We start from the raw sequence: 7,109 nt of genomic DNA on the forward strand, positions 1-7,109 counted from the left end.
CTTCTTGGTCATATCCTTGTGCCACCAGCCTTGCCTTGTTCCTTGCAATGCTACCATCTTCTCCCAACTTGTTCCGGAATATCCACTTGGTGCCGGTCACTTTCTTTTCACTTGGCCTTGGAACCAACGTCCACACTTGGTTCTTTTCAAACTCAAGAAGCTCATCCTCCATAGCCTTAATCCAAGAGGGGTCACTAAGGGCTTCCTTGACGTTTTGAGGCTCTATTTGTGAAAGAAGAGCAATGTTTGAACCTTCATTTGCCTTTCTAGTGGAAGACCTGGTTTGCACTCCACAAGAGACGTCCCCAATGACAAATTCCTCAGGATAATTCTTCAAGAATCTCCATTCACGAGGTCTGGTGGACTTGGAGGCAGATTCAGTTACCAAGGGATTCTGTGTGCTGCTGTCTGCAGAATTTCCTTCAGATTCACAAGACAAAATGGAATTGTCTCTTGAATTTTCAGCATTTGCTGTTTCTGGTTCAGATTGTCCAGAATTTTCTTTTCCATGATTCTGAGCAGTTTCATCCTCATTTTGAGCTTGATTTCCTGCATCACCATCTTCCAAAATGCTTTGCACCAAGTTAGTATCACAGAATGTAACATGTATGGACTCTTCAATAATTCTAGCATCTTGATGATAAACCCTATATGCTTTACTAGTTGTGGAATATCCTACAAACAAACACTCATAAGCCTTTGGATCAAATTTTCCCAAATTTTCTTTGTTATTTAAAACAAAACATTTGCATCCAAAGATGTGCAAGTAATCTAAGTTTGGTGGGTAGCCTTTCCAAAGTTCATAAGGGGTTTTCTTCAAAAATTTCCTTATGATTGTTCTATTTAAAATGTGGCAAGCTGTGTTAACCGCTTCAGCCCAAAGGAATTTTGGAACATTGCTCTCACAAAGCATAGCTCTTGTCATCTCTTGTATGCTTCTATTTCTTCTTTCCACAACACCATTTTGTTGTGGTGTTCTTGGACAAGAAAAGTTGTGAGATATTCCAAATTCCTCACAAAAGGATTCAAACAAATTATTTTCAAATTCAGTTCCATGATCACTCCTTATAGAAGAGATTTTCAAATCCTTTTCATTTTGAATTTTCTTGCAAAAAGGTTCAAAGGCCGAAAAGGCTTCATTTTTGTGTGCAAGAAATAAAACCCAACCAAACCTAGTGTAGTCATCCACAATTACTAAACCATAATGTTTACCACCTAGGCTTTGAGTTCTTGTTGGACCAAATAAATCAATGTGTAGCAACTAAAGTGGTCTTTTAGTAGAGATGTCTTCCTTTGGTTTAAAAGAACTTTTTGTTTGTTTTCCCATTTGGCAAGCATCACAAGTGATGTCTTTGTCAAACTTTATCAAAGGAAGACCTCTTACTAATTCTTTCTTTACAAGTTTGTTTATTTGAAACATACTTGCATGGCCCAATCTCTTGTGCCATAACCACTTTTCAGATTCTTTAGAGTGAAGACAAGCTACATTTTGATTCTTTAGTTCATCAAGAGTAAGTCCATACATATTATTGAAACGCTTGGCAACAAACATCACTTAATTTGTCTTTTCATTGATAACACAGCATTCAAGCCTTTTGAAAACAACTAAATATCCCAAATCACACAGCTGACTTATACTTAAAAGATTGTGCTTTAAACCACAAACCAAAAGTACATCATCAATGAAAGTAGATTGCTCATTACCTACTTTTCCAACAGCAATGATTTTACCTTTACCATCATCTCCAAAGGTCACAAAACCTCCATCATACTTATTTAGTTTGATGAAGTAGGTTGACCTTCCAGTCATGTGCCTTGAACATCCACTATCCATGTACCACATGTCCTTTTTGTTCTTGGATGCTAGGCAAATCTGCATGATGAGTTTCAAGTAGCCTTAGGTATCCAAATTAATTTGGATCCTTTGAAGTTAATCCATCTTGGTTGCCCAAGTGCATTGAAATCACAAACAACATTGTAGACTTTGTTTCCTACAACTCTCTTTTCAATGAAGCATTGTGCATATGAGTGACCAAATTTCTTGCAATTAACACAATGATTTTCTGGTGTGTGTTGCTGAAACTGATGTGAGTTATATTGCTTGAAATGATTAAAGCTTTGAAATTTTCTGGTTCTTGGAGGAGATGCATTTCTTTTGACAAACTGATTTTTAGTAAAGTTATTCCTCTTTGCAAAGGCATTTTCACCAGAATTTTTTTGAATATTTTTGCCTTTCGAGAATGAGGTTTTGTTGTAAAAAGTTGGTTTCTTGAAAGCAGCCTCATTTTTCGAAATATAACCCAAACCTGGCCGGTTTGAACTCGGTTCAGTTTTTGGTGAAGGGTCAGTTTCACTTGTGTATACTTCATCAAATTTTTCTTCAATTGTTGGAGCATTTTCAATACCAGATTTGTTTGGTATGGTTTTGGTATTTGATGAAGATGCCACAAACTTTATAGAGGAAATATTAGAAAATGCATCTTCCTTGGCTATGTAGCCTAAACCAGATTTTTCAAACAATGGTCTTTGACTTGCAAGTAATTTGTCCAAGTTACTAGAACCTTGAGCAAATTTTGCTAAGTCACTATTCAGCCTTTTAACCATATCATTTAATCTTTTATTTTCAGCAATTAACTCATGTGAAGGATCCACAATGTGCTTTCCTTTTAATTTTTCAAGTTCAGATTTTAGAAATTTGTTTTCTTCAATGATGTCTAAAGCACATTCAGTTTCCTTCACTTTTTCTTTTAAAAATTCATTTTCAGCTCTTAACACATCTCTTTCAGATCTGCATTTATTGTATTTATCAAGCAGTTTTGATGTGTTTAAAGTGAGATCATCAATAATAACATGCAAATCCTCAATGGTCAAATCATAATAGTTTACCTCATCAAGATTGTTGTTTCCAGCCATGAAACAGTCTTTGTCATCTCCTTCAGATTCTTCTTCTTCATTTGAGTCATTCTCAAGATCCTCCCAAGCTGCCATGAGTACTCTCTTCCTTTCCCTCTTGCCTTTGTCCTCCTTTTTGAGCTTTGGACAATTTGATTTGAAGTGTCCAGCCTCCTTGCAATGATGGCATGTCACCTTGCTCAAGTCCATCTTTTGCTCCTTTGAACTTGAACCCTTGTATTTGCCCTTGCTTTTCATCATCCTTCTAAATCTCCTAGCAAAAAACAAAAGTTCGTCATCTGAAATACCATCACTAGACTCACTCTCTTTTGGTTCTATTTGTGACTTGAGGGCTATTCCCTTTTTCTTTGAGTCTGTGTTTGTGTGTGTGGCTTCATAGGCAAGGAGTTTTCCTCTCAGCTCATCATAGGTTATGGGACTTATGTTGTTACTCTCGGTTAGGACAGTGGCAGTGTTTTCCCACTCTTTTGTGAGGCTTCTAAGGAGTTTTCTCACCAAGGTTTGTTCTGCATAGTTTGTACCCATAGCATCAAGGTTGTTTATTATGATTGAGAATCTCTCAAATGCTTCATCAATGCTTTCTCCATCCTTCATGCTAAACATCTCATACTCTTTTCGCAGCATATCAATCCTCGTTTCTTTGACTTGTTTAGTGCCTTCGTGTGTAACCTGGAGTTTTTCCCAGATTTCTTTGGCTGTCTTGCATCTAGACACCTTCCGGTACTCTTCAAAGCTGATAGCACAGGGAAGAAGGTTGATTGCTTTAGCATTCAGCTCTATCTTCTTCTTATCATCTTCATTCCATTCAGCTTCTTCTTTCGGAGTCACCACTCCATCAGCACTTGTTTTTGTTGGGATCTTGGGACCACTCACAACGATCTTCCATAAGTTGTAGTCAATGGATTGGATGAAGATCCTTATCCTTTCTTTCCAGTAGGAATAGTTCTTTCCGTTAAAGAAAGGTGGCCGGTTGTTTGACTGGCCTTCAGTGAGGGTGTAGGCAATTGTGGTTGTGCCCAGATTGTTCGCCATTGGATCTTTGCTCCAAGCGGTTAAGCTTGATTCTTGAGACCTTAGCTCCTGATACCAATTGAAGGTTGTGGTAGGCTTAGAGAAGGGGGGTTGAATCTATGCCTTCCTTTTAATTACTGTTGTTACCCTTTTAGAACAGATTTGCAATTCTGATTCTGTTTTAACTTAGCAGCAGAAATTTATGAGACAATTTATTTTTGTCTCATGAATATCAGAAAACAGAACACAGCAGAGAAGAAAAAAGCTAACACCAGCATGTATCCTGGTTTGGTTGCCTTGTGCTATGCAACCTACATCCAGTCTCCTCCACAACTATGGAAGAATTTCACTATAGTAAACAGTATTACATACACCAATAACACAGGATTGACCCAATCCTTTCACACTCAAGTTCTAACCTAACTTGACATTGGCTATGCTAATACCTAACTATACCTCTTAGTGCTAACCCAACTAAGAAAGGGATACCTCACAGGTACAAGATACAAGACATAAACACACCTAAAGAAATCTGAAAATAACTCTAGGCTTTTCTCTCAAGTGTTTCACTCAGCCTTTTTCCACTCATGGCTTTTACTTGAGTTTTCTCACAATGCCTTTTCTCACTAGAAATTACAGAATGATAAACATTGAAAAGAACATTACAATCAGTAAAACATGAAGGAGATTGACTTCATCAACAGCCTCTGTGCTATGCGAAAAACCAGATTAGCAAGCCTCTGATTCAGTTCTTCATACTGGCGGAATGCACCTTTGATTAGGTTACACTGTCCAGTTAGTTGAACTTCTTCAAAGAGCTCTCTCAGAACAATAACATCTATTTACTGGTTTTCTCTCCTTATCTTCTGAATGAACAGCAAGCTTCTTATATCTCCTTGCATGTGGCTGAGTTCTTCTTTCCAAGGTCAACACCTTGAGCCTTGAGCTTCACCAACCCACAAGCTTACTTTTTCTTCTCAAGCATCAAAGTAGAACCTTTGCTTCTGACTTCTCCAACTTGACCGAAAGCCACAAAACAGTAACAATAGAAATCTTCTTATGGTCAACTTGATCTTAGCCATTGAAAAACTACTTGGTCCCCAAGTATCACTTGTGACCGTAGATGTGAAGCAGAATAGGGCAGAGACCAACTTTCCCTTGAATGCCATTTTCGGATATAGCAGAGAGTTGGGAAGAAGGGATGAAGATTTGATGCATGCAAGATGAGATGGATTACCTTTCTTAAGCTTGATTTAGCTTGGGATTTCTGTTTTAGCTTCTGTGCTTCAAGCTTGGATTTTCTCTTTCTTGCTTCTTTGGTTACTGGCTTATGGAGGAAGCTTTTCTTCTCTTTCTCTTTCTTACTTTACTGAAGTCTTGATGTGACTTGATTAGAGAGGAAAAGGACGTTGCTTTTGGTTAAGCAAAAGAGAGGGATTTGCATTTCTGAAACCAGATCGGGCTTGTATCGGGTATTGGTATGCTTGGCCCGATTTAATTTCTTTGGTTTCTTTCTTTGCTTTTGCTTGGGCTCTTTATTTTGCTTTCAGCCCAGTATTCTTTGCTGAATGCCTTTTATTCCATTTGGGCTATTAGCATTTGGCCTGCAACAATAAACAATTAGTTAATAAGTAGATTTAATTAATCAACACTAATTATTTATTTTGCTCAAAAATAATGTTTGTCATCACTAATTAATTTAGTTAATTTCTTAACTCAACAAAATGATTTCTAACAGAAAAGTTATGCGTGTCGGAAGTTTGGTGTGTAAAGGTGGATCCTGCAGCACTTAACAATTTTTAGCCATTTTGCAGAACTCGCGTACTCGAGCACACACGCGATGCGGGCATTCCATTCAGGTTTGATGTACCGCGTACGCAAGAGGGTGCACGCGTATGCGAGGATGTGAATTTAAGGGGTCGCGTATGCGGACACTCGCACGCAACGTGAGCAATCAATTTGGGTCAAGGGGGCTCGCGTACGCAAGCAGGGGTCGCGTACGCGGAAACATGGCTGCGTATGCGAGACCCTGTTTTTCAGCAACTTGAGTTTTGTGATGTAAACATGATTTTGAACCTCTAAACCTCTATTTTTACTTTCTAAGACCCTAAACTTAGTTTAGGCACAATGAGGGAGCTAAACCTTGAGAGAGTGGTAACTTGGAAGTGAAGAAAGTTTGTGAAGTGGTGAAGTATGATTTAGAAGTGCGGAAACGCTGAGTATGTAATGAGTATTGGCCATGGTGAACAAGAATAATTGAACTTGAATGAATAATGATAAATGAGAATGATTGATGATGAGTATGTTTGAGTTTTCTCTCTGTTGTAAAGTGTGTCGAGTACTATATTCATGAGTGTATTGGACACTATATCCCAAGAGCGTGGCGGACACTATATCCAAGAGTGTGGGAGCACTTTACCCTGGGAAGTGAGTCAGGCACTATATCCCATGAGTGTGTCGGACACTATATTCTGAGAGCTTGGCGAACGCTATATCCAAGAGTATGGGAAACATTAACCCAAGGAATGCAAGGTCACTATATCCATGAGTGTGACAGGCACTATATCCGAGAGTGTGACGGGCACTATATCCAAGAGTGTGGAGGCATGTCAGAGAGATGATATTCAGGTTAGCTACCGGGTGTGTGGGTCTGGCAAAGTAATACACATGAGTCAGGCAGGGAATACTCATTGATATGGTGTTGTTTGATTGTGCATTAATTAGGCTTGTCTATGTGATTATTATGCTTACCTGCTATAATTGCTACCTGCCGTATCTATATTCTACTTTTGTTTGCTTTGTCTGTTTTGTTTGTCTGTGTGGTTCTACTGGAGTTTTGGAGGATGGGAGGAAGGCGAGAAACAGAGGGCATAAGTTAGAGTTAAGTCAGGATTAAGTTAGAATTTGGGTATCTTAGATGGCTCACCTTGTATGTTGGTTTTAAACTTTAACTCTAAGCTTTAAATCTGAGTATCGGAGTTCTAGTATCACCTTTGACTTTTTTGGGACCTTATATCTTATATATGTGGACACCTTTACTATGCTAAAAACCCCGGTTCTCATCCCATACAAATGTTGTTTTCAGATGCAGGTCGAAAGGCACCTCGCTAGGCGTCTGGAGTTCCTATCAGTGGATTGGGACTTTGTATTTGGGTTATTTAGATGTATATGTACATGTATATGTA

The sequence above is a fragment of the Arachis hypogaea genome, chromosome 15, assembly GCF_003086295.3.
Source record: "Arachis hypogaea cultivar Tifrunner chromosome 15, arahy.Tifrunner.gnm2.J5K5, whole genome shotgun sequence".
Taxonomy (NCBI): Eukaryota; Viridiplantae; Streptophyta; class Magnoliopsida; order Fabales; family Fabaceae; genus Arachis; species Arachis hypogaea.